The sequence below is a fragment of the Vicugna pacos genome, chromosome 11, assembly GCF_048564905.1.
Source record: "Vicugna pacos chromosome 11, VicPac4, whole genome shotgun sequence".
NCBI lineage: Eukaryota > Metazoa > Chordata > Mammalia > Artiodactyla > Camelidae > Vicugna > Vicugna pacos.
Window position 1 is genome coordinate 89,833,982 of NC_132997.1, and position 12,926 is coordinate 89,846,907.

The 12,926-nt window shown below is 45.2% G+C and overlaps 1 long non-coding RNA gene across 1 annotated transcript in view; it reads right to left on the minus strand.

Annotated features, from left to right (window-relative positions):
- Positions 1-3,089: 3,089 nt before the first annotated feature.
- LOC107033187 (uncharacterized) overlaps positions 3,090-12,926 on the minus strand; it is a 53,132-nt gene continuing 43,295 nt past the window's right edge. The window contains exon 4 of the long non-coding RNA XR_012077615.1: positions 3,090-3,595. This is a non-coding gene — a long non-coding RNA (uncharacterized lncRNA). The remainder of the gene's footprint in view (positions 3,596-12,926) is intronic.

Genomic DNA, 12,926 nt, shown 5'->3' on the forward strand with positions numbered 1-12,926 from the left:
TATCAGAGAAATGCAAATCAAAACTACAATGAGGTATCACCTCACACCAGTCAGAATGGCCATCATTCAGAAGTCCATGAATGATAAATGCTGGAGAGGGTGTGGAGAAAAGGGAACCCTCCTACACTGTTGGTGGGAATGTAGTTTGGTGCAGCCATTATGGAAAACAGTATGGAGATTTCTCAAAAAACTAAAAACAGACTTACCATATGATCCAGCAATCCCACTCCTGGGCATATATCTGGAGGGAACTCTAATTTGAAAGCATGCATGCACCCCATCGATAGAATGATGGATAAAGATGATGTAGTACTTACACAAACACACACAATGGAATACTACTCAGCCATAAAAAGAATGAAATGTTGACAACAGCAACAACATGGGTGGACTTGGAGGATATTACGCTTAGTGATGTAAGTCAGAGAGAGAAAGACAAATATTACATTTTATCACTCATACATGAATCTTAAAAATGAAACGAATTAATATAACAAAACAGAAAGAGGCTTACAGATTAGAAAACAAACTAGTGGCTACCAGTTGGGGGGTGGGGGAGGGGGAAAGGGCAAGCCAGGAGTAGGAGATTAAGAGGTACAAACTATGATGTATAAAATAAACAAGCTACATGGATATGTTGCATGGAACAGGGAATACAATGTTTTATCATAACTTTAAATGGAGTATAATCTATGAAAATACTGAATCATTACCTTATACACCTGAAACTAATACTGTAAGTCAACTATATTTCAACTCAAATAAATACACAGATAAGTAAATAAGTCTTTAAAAAAATAACATTAAAATAAAATAAAAATAAGTAGGGGCATGGTCTGTTGGTATTCATCATTCATTATACACTCCTGGTGTTCCTTCCATAAGGTAAAAGCCAGAAACTGAAAAACTACATTTCCCAGATCCCTTTGCAGCTAGGATTCCAGGTGTGGTTTAGATTTAGCCAGTGAGACAACTTTAGGTGAGATTTAGAAGGAGACGTGAAGTACAGGCTGCTCAGCTGTTGCTCGTGCTGATAAGCTCAGCCAGCGGAAGGGGAATTGGGAATCTGGCTGTGTTAGCAAAATTCTCCATGTCCCATCACTCACTCTGGTCGGGGTAGGGGGTAGGGGGGTGCAGTGTGCCGGGCACATCTGCTGCTCTGGATTGGAGGTGCTGAGGGCTGGAAGCTTCCCAGGTCAGCAGGTGGCTTCCTGGTAGTAGAGGAGTCAGCTGCTCCCTTGTGGCCTGATTATGCTGTGTCACTGGAAATTACACTCCCCTCCTCCCCTCAGCCCTTCCTATCATTCTATGAACTGTAATAAATCCTTTCTGGGGCTAGAATTTTTTTTCCTTGACAGATACACTTACATGGAAATCTGGAAGCAGTAGCATAATATTTGTGTTCAAAGCCCTCTGATAGTTTTACGAAGGGTGAGAGTATTGGTTTCTGTTTCTTTTAAATTAAGCTCAAGTAGAAAGACTAGACTAACCTTTTTTTGTTTAAGCTTTTTTTAAAAAGTAAAAAAAAATTTTTGAAGTATAGTCAGTTTACAATGTTGTGTCAATTTCTGGTGTACAGCACAACGCTTCAGTCATACATGAATATACAAATATTTATTTTCATATTCTTTTTCACCATAAGCTACTACAAGATATCAAATATAGTTCCCTGTGCTATACAGCATGAACTTGTTTATCTATTTTATATATACCAGTAAGTATCTGCAAATCTCGAACTCCCAATTTATCCCTTCCCACCCACTTCTCCCCTAGTAACCGTAAGTTTGTTTTCTATGTCTGTGAGACTGTTTCTGTTTTGTAGATAAGTTCATTTGTCTTTTTAGACTAATCTTTTCAAAATTCCGTTTTGGTAATTTATGAAATCTGATGGCACAAACTGAAAGAGTCAGGAACATGGTCTTTGGGCCTCCAAAAACACCTTCCTACATTTTCCCTCCTATGCACACACCATTTCTCTATCTCTAGTCATCTCATGATTTCATTTAGAGTCACTTTGCCAGACTAGTCTTCCTCGGCAAAGCCCTAGGCCAAATGCAAATGGAAACACAAGAAAAAATTATAAGGAAATGTACAAGGGTGTAGTCTATTAGAGCAACCGATGTTAACAATAGCTCCTTTGACATTAGAATAAATGGTGCCTCATATTTTTCCTTTGAGTTATGATTCTATTTTTAAAACCCTGTTTGACATATAATTTTTGAAGTTAGATGGCCCTTGAAGTTACTCGCCAATGTTTATCTCAGAGGAAAATGCAGAATGCCCTTTTCTGATGAGGTCACCCTGGCAGTCCAAGGCTGAGTCTCCAAAAGCCTCAGTGAAATTGGAAATTGGAAGTGTTGCCTGTCGTCTGGCCAAGACCCCAGAGTCATAGAACTTCTTAGTACCTCCTCACCAAGTCCAGTTTGCCCTGCCCTGTCCATCACCACCACATCCTAGCAGCCCCAGCTGGACAGCGTTTTGCAGCTTACAAAATGCTTTGCAAATTTGACATTCTCATCCTCCAACCCTGTGCAGCTGGCTAAGCAAGTAGTGGCAGCCTCACTTCAAAGGTGAGGAAGCTACAGCACTGAGAATTTACGGGACTTGCTTAAGGTGACATAGAGCAGTGGGTCTTAAATCAAGGTTTCTGACTTCAAATCTAGAGCGTTTTCCAAGACCCTGTGGCCCTCTAACATTTTAGTTTTTTGTGGTCTTATCACATTGCCAGTGATGGCCTTCATTTCTCCCTATGGCTCTAAGGTCGTCATTCAAGTAACCCTTGGGCATCTTGCAAACTGGCAACGCCTCAGGCTGAGTTGCTTGCCCTTGGCTGCAGATCACACAGTTCTCCAAGTTAACAGCACTCATTGGTAGCTGTCAGCCTCCATCCCTCCTCCTTTCTCTGAGTGAACACCCACTGGATTCTGGGAAGAGAGAGATGGAGAGCTTCAGGCAGATAATTCTGTGACCACTGGATGTCAGTACTGATCTACGCCTGATAGCGGAAACTCTTCCCACCTGCGAAGAGCCACCAGCACCAGGATTTAAAAAGGAACAGGAGAGGCATGTTGATCAAAAGCAAAGTCAAGAGTGATTACGTATTTTAATTCAACAGTTGGGTTTCCACAGCCCCATTTCCGAGAGGCTGCTGTTCTTGGATGGCCCCTCTAAGTGGTTTGATTTAACTAACTCTTCTGGACCTGATCTAGCAAGAGAGAGAGAACAATCAACTTTCCAGGCAAAGCTTCGAACATCTCTGTTGCCTGGTTAATTCCCTTGCCAAAGATGGCACAACTTCTGGTGTATCGAAAGTATCATAGAGCAGAGTCTAAGTAGTTGCCTTTGAGATGGGGACAATTGGGAAGGGGGAGCCTTGTAGAACTATGTGATCCTTTAAAATTATGTGAATGTGTAGTTTGCATAAAACAGACGCAAAAAGAAAGTGTTATAAAGCAGCCACTAAATGTGGAAGGAGGGGAAAGAAGGGGAAGGTAGGACGGACTCACAGACTGGCCACGATGGCATTGGGTGTTGGAGTTTCAGCGACCCAGAATTAACTCATTCACTCCTCTTTGGGCCCTACAGCAACCTCAACCTAGGTGGGGAAACAGAGATTTAGAAAGGTTAAGTAACTCACCAAAGGAGCCAGTGGTGGGACTGGGCTTCAAACCCAGCCCTGCCTGACTCTGGAACTCATTTCTTGACTATTCTGTTATGTTGCCTCCTTTCCCCTTTACCCAGAGGGTCTAGGTGACTTCCAAGATCACACAGTGTTTGGGTCTAGGGAAAGTGGAATGGGGCAGAGACTAAGTGTTGAAGTTCCCTGTCTCAAGTGTTTTTTCCATGGTCTCAGTGGACTTTGTCCAACTGTCTGTGTTAGAATCGGGGTAAGGGGAGGTCAAGGAGCCTTGTGTCTTGGGGAGCAGCCCAGGAGGCCGCAGCACCATTTTGGAGTGGGGAGGCAGATTCAACAGCCCACACAAGCACCCTTCTAAACTCTGACTCACATTTCCTGGGACCCTCCCTGCCTTTTATGCAGCCTGTACCCCTCAACCTATTCTGATATCCTCAAACAGGCAGATGATCCTTGTCTCCCCCATCCTGCCATCTTTGGCCCCGGGAACTGTTTTTTAGTTTCAGGCAGCCTTCCAGGCCTCTCAATCTGGTGTACATATTGTTATGGCCTTTTCCTCATAGATGGAAACCTAGCAACAGAGACATCAAAGATGGACCACGGTGTCTGGTAGCCAAGTGCATTCTGAACTAGCCTCCAAGGGCACAGACTGATGACTTAAGAGAAAGGTTGGGTAGACGTGTGATGGTTTTAGGACCCAGGCACCTTTGCAGTGGGTCATCTCTAGACTGAGCATAACCCAGAGGTTTAGGCCAGTGGTTATTTATTTCGTTAGGCCAGTGGTATCATTTCTACTCTTGCTGGAGACAGTTCAAGCCTCTGAGAGATGCCTCAAGGAATGGGTCACTCATGGGGCTGTGTATTCATGGACTCTCAGGCAAGCAATGACCAGGGCTGGTTCACGGACAGTTAGGCACTTCTGCCTAAATAGGAGGAAAATGGAAATATTTATCTAAAATGTATTTCAAATGGGATTTATTTTTAGAGCAATTTTAGGTTCACAGCAAAATTGAGTGCAAAGTACATATTCCCTTGTCCCCACACATGCACAGTCGTCTCCCCCACTGACCACTTCCCCTGCCAGAATGGGACCTTGGTTAAATTCAGTGAATCAATGCTGACACATCATTGTCACCCAAAGTCCATGGTTTATATTAGGGTTCACTCTTGGTGTTGTACATCTTATGGATTTGGACAAACGTATAATGATGTATATCCACCATTATAGTATTACATACCATAAGTCTGACTGCCCTGAAAATCCTCTGTGCTCTGCCTATTCATCTCTCCCTCCCTCCTAACCCCTGGCAACCATTCATCTTTTTTACTGTCTCCAGGAAACAGCAATAGTTTGCTCTTTCTACAATGTCATAGAATTGGAATCATGCAGGATGTGGTTTGTTCACATTGGCTTCTTTCACTTAGCAATACCCATGTAAGGTTCCTCCATGTCTTCTCACAGCTTGATAACTCATTTCTTTTTAGTGCTAAATAATATTCCATTGTCTGCAAGTACAACTGTTTATCCATTCATCTGTTGAAGAGCAGCTTGATTGCTTCCAAGTTTTGGCAATTATAAATAAACCTGCTCTGAATGTAGATGTGCAGGTTTTTATGCAGACATTAAGTTTTCAGCTCTGGATAAACACCAAGGACTGTGACGGCTGGATAAGAGCATGTTCAGTTTTGTAAGAAATTTCCAAACTGTCTTCCAAAGTGGCCATACCATTTTGCATTCCCATCAGTAACAAATGAGAGTTCGTCGCTCCACATCCCTGTCAGCATTTGGTGTGGTCAGGGCTTTGGATTTTGACCGTTCCAATAGGTGTGTAGTGGTATCTCTTTGTTGTTTTAATTTGACTTTCCCTGGTGGCACAGGATGTGAAGCAGAGTGTCATCAGCTTTTCTTACTATCTGTATATTTTCTTTGGCGAGGTCTGTTCAAATCTCCTTCCAATTTTAAAATCAGGTTGTTTATTTTCTTATTGTTGAGTGTTGAGTTTTTTTTGTATATTTGAGATAATAGTTTCTTACCAGATATGTCTTTTACCATTATTTTATCCCAGTCTGTAGCTTGTCTTCTCATTCTCTTGATGTTGTCTTTTGCAGAGCACAAGTTTCTAATTTTGATGAAGTCCAGCTTGCAAATTTACTTCTTTTTAATAGATTTTGCCCTTGATGTTGTATCTAAAAAGACATCACCAACCTGAGGTCATCTGTGTTTTCTCCTATGTTATCTTCTAGCAGTTTAATAATTTATATTTACATTTAGGTCTATGGTCCATTTTGGGTTAATTTTTCTGTGTCTAGATCTGTTGTTTTTCATGTTGCTGTCCAGTTGTTCCAGCATCTTTGGTGAAACGACTTTTCTCCACTGTCTCCAAATGCCTTTGCTCCTTTGTCATAAAATGTGTTTTTTGACTACTATCACGTAGGTTCTGAGGCTAGAGCAGAGAAGGAAACAAACTTAGTCCCTGCCTGTGCACATAACTTTCTTAAGCCAAGCAGGAAGGTGCTTGGAGCAGTGGTGCCAGTATGTAGGTTCCTGTCACCACTTTAGTGTCCCCAGGCTGGTGAGGCCTGAGCCATGTGGGTTACAATCACAAGAGACCGGGGACCCTGGCCTTCAGTTTCAGGTAGAGGATAATTGGCTGGGGTCCTCAGCTGGCATTTGACCCCCAGTCCGGTGGTTGCTGGGTGAGCTCAGGGGCTTCCACGGTGTCTATATGAGAAGCTCCAGGGTCTTGGGAAGAAGGATGACCTGGAGAAAAGCCTGTTCAGGAATCCCTGCCCACCATCCTGGGGAGGGTAAGCAGCCACACTGACTTCTGTTCTGCAGTCAGGGGTTGAAGGCCCAAATGGAATGGTTTAAAGTGTGGGACTCGGAGGGAGGAGAAGACCCCCAGCCCCCTGGTCAGTGATGGGTGGAAGGCCCCAGTTTCCTCACCTGTCAAATGGCCAAGTGGAACTGGAGAACCTTTCATATCCATCCAGCTTCTATGTTCTGTGTTCTAAAGGAAGCTGAATTCAGGTGTGGCCTGGGTCACGTTTGGCTGACCTCATTCAGTATGAGTGAGGTGGGCAGACTCCCAGCTCATCCTTGACAGTGGGTAAGAGTGGTTTATTGAAGTTCCAAATGGCAGATGGGTGAGATCCTGGGGGAAGGGCAAGATTATTTATGTCTTTAACCACATCAAAATTCCTGTCTGAATCACAGTTTTGGTTTAGGAGGTGAGACGGCACCTTTGAGATAAGTGACAAGATTTATAGGGAGGCTGGGCGTTCTTGTAAATCCACCTCCATCTGAAGGGAAACGCTTCTCACTGGGTAAAGAAGACTTCATAGGGACGTAATTATGGTGGAGATGGATGCGGCTGAGTGTCTAGTGTGTGGACTGGTGGACTGGTGGGCTGGTGGGAGAGAGTCAGGGATGAGCCCAAAGAGCTAAGAAAGACATAAAAGGACATTTAACACTACAGTGTGTACATGTGTGTATGTTTTAAACCAGGTAATGTCTTACTGTAATGAGGACATGGTCGTCCAGCCTACATACCTGGATTGCCTCAAGAGCCCCCTAACTGGTCTCTCAGCCTCCCCACTGTACCCACCATTCTTTCTGAAAAGCACATTTTCATCTCACTACTCCCAGATCTTCCAGGACAAGCTTCCTCCCTTGCAGGGACTTCCAACCTTCTTTACCTGGCCATAGCCTCCTGCCACCTTTGTTTCTTGCTACTTCCTGTCCCCCTCCCCTCCCCACTCACTCACTTAAATCTCCACATACTTGCCTGTGTTTTTGCCCATCTGCAATTCTCCCATCTTCTTCCACATGCTACTCTTTAAAAAATAAAAAAGCAACTTTATTGAGATATAATTCACATACCATACAATTCATCTAAAGTGTAAGACAAAATAGTTTTCAGTATATTTACAGGTATGTGCAACCTTTCAGTTAATTTTAGAACATACCTTTTAAAAGAAACTCATACCCTCTAGTTATCACCTCTCAATCCCCCCAGCCCCAGGCTACCAGTGTATCTACTTTCTTTCTCCATAGATTTCCCTGTTCTGGTCATTTCATACGGATGGAATTGCACATGGGGTCTTTTGTGGCTGGCTTCTTTTAGTGAGCATAATTTTCCAAGATTCATCCGTGGTATAGCATGCATCAGTACTTCATTTCTTTTTATGGCCAAAGAGTAATATTTGAATTCTCCCTATTCAGAATTCAGCTTGATCTTCACCTCCTCCAGGAAGCCTCTGTAATTCCTTGGGCTCTCTTGACCTGTCCCTGGGATATTTATAGTGTAGCATGGGATTGTTCCTGCGTCCATCTTCCCCCATTGGATGGTGTCACAGGCCAGTTCCCTGGGAAGCAGGCTTCCTGCATGCAAGAGGGTTACTGGGGAATTCTCTGGTGCCCAGCCTCGTGGGGAAGCGACAGCCACGGGAACGGGCAGAGGGAGAAGTTGAGCTGCAACCTTGCAACCAAGGTCCAGCCAATCTCCTAGAGCTCTGAACCTGGAAGGGCCCTCACAGTTGGGCAAGGGCTGGGCTTTTATACCCCCACGTCAACAGTCATTGCATGCAGCTGCTCCAGGAAGAAGGCGTGACCTTGGGCGAGCTGTCTCTCTTCAGCCGGCGGCAAATCCTGGAGAGGGACTCAGCTGAGAGGGGCAGCTAGCGAGCACCTCCAGCAGCTGGGGGAAATGAAGGCATCATGGCGTCCACTATCAACTGGAAGACCCTTGAGGTTCGGGGCCACACCATCCTTTCTGCTTGCCTCCCCTTACCCTCTCACCTGAGTTTTGCTTGAAGTCAGGCTTTGGGGTCAGAAAGACATGGATTCAAATCTTAGCTCTGCTACGTATTATCTGAGGAACTATAGAAACTTTCCAAATCCCTTTAAGCCTTAGTTTCCTCATCTGTGAAATGGGGCTAATAATAGTCTCTACCTTACAGAGTTATTGTGAATACTAAGGGAGCTGATATTTGCAAAGCATTTAATAGTATTGGTACACACTGAGCTCTCAATAGTGTTATCTATTGTTACTATCAATGTTATTATTAGCAGATGCTCAAAGCCACCTGATGATCAACTGACAAAGGGATTGGAAGCTGATACAAACTAAGGGACAAAAAATGAACCAGATGTTAATATTGAGATGTCAGCATTCTAAGGTGGGAGCTTAGTTTTTAACTTAGGAAATATTTCAGACATCCAGAATGGCACAGGGATTTACTGAACATTCATGTTCCCAGCAGCAAACTTGATTTTCAAAATTATAGATATAGTTGAAGCTTTTTGTGTACCCCTCTCCAATACGCACCTGCCTCAAGGTGAATCTTACAGGTGATGTTTGTCATTCCAAGGAATGCCTTGGTGCTGTTGCTGTATATATCTGACTCTCTAGATAATATATCATCGTCTATGTTTTAAAACTTTATATAAATGACATAGTGTTACCATCCTTCTGCTTTTTTCACTCAATACAATGACATCAAGTGTGAGATTTGCCCTTTTTTTCACCTGCGACTCTGGTTCATTTATTTTCCCTGCAGTATAAGGATGAAATGCTGCTCCCAATGTGTAAGAAGAAGTGAAGGGAAAGAGACCATTTCCGCCTGAGCTGCTTGGCCCCAACTTCTTTCTAGCCACCCCCAACTTCTGGAGAGGCAGTGTAGCCTAGAGGTTAAAGCCACTGGAGCCAGATTCTGTAGGTTTGAATCCCAAGTCTGCCACTTGCTAGCTGGGAAACCTTGGGTAAGCCGCTTCACCTCTCTGTGCCTGCTTCCTCACCTCTAACATGAGAACACCACCTCTTGCCTACTCTACAGGACTGCTTGTAAACACTTCATGCAGGACCCGGTATGTAACACAGTATCAGCAGGGTTAACCTTTACTCTTTCCCTTGGGTTATTTCTAAGCAGAGGATATGGAACGTGGCTCCATGAAGCATAATCCCAGCTGCTAGGGCCTGATCCGCAGGGAAGAGCAGCTTTACAGACCCGGATCTTCCACACTTGAGAAAGCTGGGAAGCTGACATTTGGAAAGCTGACTGTCCGACTGTCCTGTTCCATATTCTGCTGGGGATTCCTGGCACAGCTGTGTAGAGAGGGCTCCCGGTTCCCATCCATCGCCACCTTTGAAACATCCTCCAGCTCCCTCGAGGCCATCCTTATTATTGCTCCCAGAGCACAGATGAGCTCAGAGGTGTGAGGCGACCTGCTAATGATAAGTGACCTCCCCGAGACTTGAACCCAAGTCTCTTTGTTCCAAACCCTGTAGCCTTTAGCCCATCTACTTGGCCTCCCCAAAGCCCATCAGTTGTTTTCAGCCTCTTGCTTTCTTGCTGGAGGAGAGTGATGGGACCCTGGAGGCTGAGAAGGGAAGAGAAGCACTTTTCAGGACCGCTCGCCCTGCAGGAGGCAAGATCTGCAGCTGGCCTTACAGCGTCAACAATCAGGCGTCAGAAAGCCACTCTGGAACCAGAGGCCGTTCTGCGGATTTCTCTCTGTCTTTCCTCGAGGACTTTAGTGGAGCAGTCAAAATGTATTTTCCAAAAGGCTGAATAGCCAGCAGGGTGGGTGTTAGGGAAATCTGGGGGTGGGTGACGAGCGTGGAGGCAGATGGTGGGCAGTCAGCACGGCTTGCGTTCATCCAGAGCTACAAGTTTTGGCTTGCCTCACCTTCAAATGCAGTTTTCACGAAGGAAAATGAGTCAAGGTAGACAGATTCTCTCCTTTATGAGACGTCATACGACTATTCTTGCATGGAGTTCTTTTCTTTTAAAATAATTCGTAATGGCAGAGCTCACCACCATTAATCAGTTTCTACTTCCATTATAAATCCAATTTTGGAAGGTGACAGTGTCTGTCATTTCATCTCTTCAGGGCTTAAACTTTATGTTTTCTCTTAAAAAAAAAAGGAAGCAGTTTGTGTGTACGTTTTAAGAAACTAAGAGCCTGGGCTTTGGGGGGATGGAGACATGGAACAGCACTATAAGAGCACTGGGTATGGCTGGAGCTTCTCAGAGAAGGTGGGTGGTGGGCTGGAGGTGCGCAAGAACCAGCCCATGCTTTGCAGCTGCACTCAAGTTTGCAGAGCCAGCAACTGAGGCTTTGAGAACCTCCATAACTTACCCAAGCTCGGTGCTTTCCACTGAACCAAAGGCCTCCTCCATCTTCCGTTGTCTTAGGATAAAGGTTCCTGAATGGCTATTAAAGGTTAGAGTTTGTGACTTTAGAAGATTATTTCCCACTAAGAATAGTTTTCCTTGTTGAAGAATCAATTACTCCTAGATTTTAACCTGGCCGCTGTTTCACAGACAAACTAAAGTGGAGAACTGAGGATGGTTTCTGAATTTTGCTGGATTCCCCATACATTCTCCATGTGAGGCAAAGGCGGAGTCCTTCAGGCTTGAGTCATTCAGATGAGTGTCCAGCTGGCTGTGCGTGCACGTGTCTGGGTGTGTGAAAGAGGATCTTTCGGGTCACAGAGATCACAGGTGCACTCAGGTTGTTTGAGGTTGCAGGGCACATTGTGAGGGCTCCACATGCTTTCAAGCAGCCGTGTGCAGGAGCCTTCTCTCCCACCGAGACTCACTGCCTCTCTGCTCCTCGTCCCACTGCTCTTGTTGTTACCTGGTAACAGATTTTCTGGAAGACTCATGTTCAAGTTCCCCAGAAGAGAGTCTGGTTAGTTTTGGTTCGGCTCTAGGACAAAGCTGCGGCTCCAGGCCAACTATAAACCCTGCCTCTGGGGCTGTGTCCATCCCCAGGTGAACCAGGTACCCAGCATGGTGGGCCCTCTGTGGAAAAAGCGTCTCGAGAGGCTTGTTAGAGAGCAGGACCCCAAAGCTGCCCCAGAAGGGGAAGTGTCCTTGGCAGGCACTATTCCGAGGGCTGTAGTTAGGGCTGAGCTCGGCTACCCAGCACTCCTTGCAAATTACAGGCCATGGCTCTGAACCCAGAAATCCCTGTTTCCAACCAAATCCAGTAGCCTTGAACCAGGTGCACCCTGGAGAGGCCACTTTTGAGAAATTAGCTTCCATGGAATACATTCTCTTGGGAAACTCCCAGGGCAGCTTAAACCTCGAGAAAACGACTCATTAGGAGCTTGGGGAACTGTTAATTGCCCTGTCCAGCCAAGATGCAGTGCTGCTGTGCCAGCCTGATGAAAAAGAATGAAGTCACTAGAAGTCCCAGCTTCCTCCCTGTCTGCGCAGGCTCCCTCATGCTTCATCTTCCTCCTCTCACCCCAGGCATTGTGGCCTCCTGCTGCCCTGCTGCTCAGAGACCCTTCCTGTAGTGTTCAGGGACCTGTCCCTGGGGCAATCATATTCTCAGAACATACAGAACCAGGCAAAGGGTTGTTTTGCTGGACTGTTCATGTGTTCACCTGAAAGGCATATTTACAAATCTATAAGGATTAAATCACATAGAGCTACTACTCATCTCTTAGAGAAGTATGACAGCTCAAGAGATTCACCTAGTCTTGGAAAAGCTGTGACTTCCAGTTGCCATGACAACACTTGCCTCTGGAGGGGGAGCTGGGAGGCTTGTGTTCTAGTCCCAGCTCTGATGCTAACCAAGCCCTCTGAGCTTCCGAACCAGGAGTGCTGAACTGCAGATCTCAAAAGTCTTTTCTAGTAGGAACATCCCATGGTAACTATCTGAAGGCAAGGGGCCTTAGATCTTTTTAAGGGGATCTAGCATGTGAAACTGCTTGGAACCAGGGGGCATTCTCCCACAGTGTGGGTTAAGGTAGGAGGCGGAGCCTCCAGCTCCTTGAGGAAGAGGGCATCAGGTAGAGGTCTTCTCTCCGCTCTTGCCTACCAGAGAGAAACACCTAATCTCTGCTGGCAACTGGCTCTCTCCCCTGGGGCCTGGAATCTGGAGAGTGATCCAAAAAGGTGGGCTCAGGTAGAGGTTGTTAAGGGTGACAACAGCTGAACTGCCAAGGCAATGGCCACGGTGGGGAGTATCCAGTGGTGTCAACAGTGATGTCTTGATCAAGCTTTTCCTGTGGCATGATCGTGGCTGTGTTCACCCTTAACTTCCACGGTCTTGCCTCTTTCCTCTGCTCCTTGTTCAATTTTGTGAGCAATGCAATACCTTCAGCAAGGATTTGGTGTTTTCTCTTAAACTGGCCAGAATTAATTTCTATTGTTTGCAACCAGGAACCTCCGTGAGAATCTTGGTGAACTAATTACCCCACAGTTTGCTGTTTATGATAGAAACCATTTTAAGGTCTCACTTAATCCCAAAGATATTTATGGTTTCAAGGAG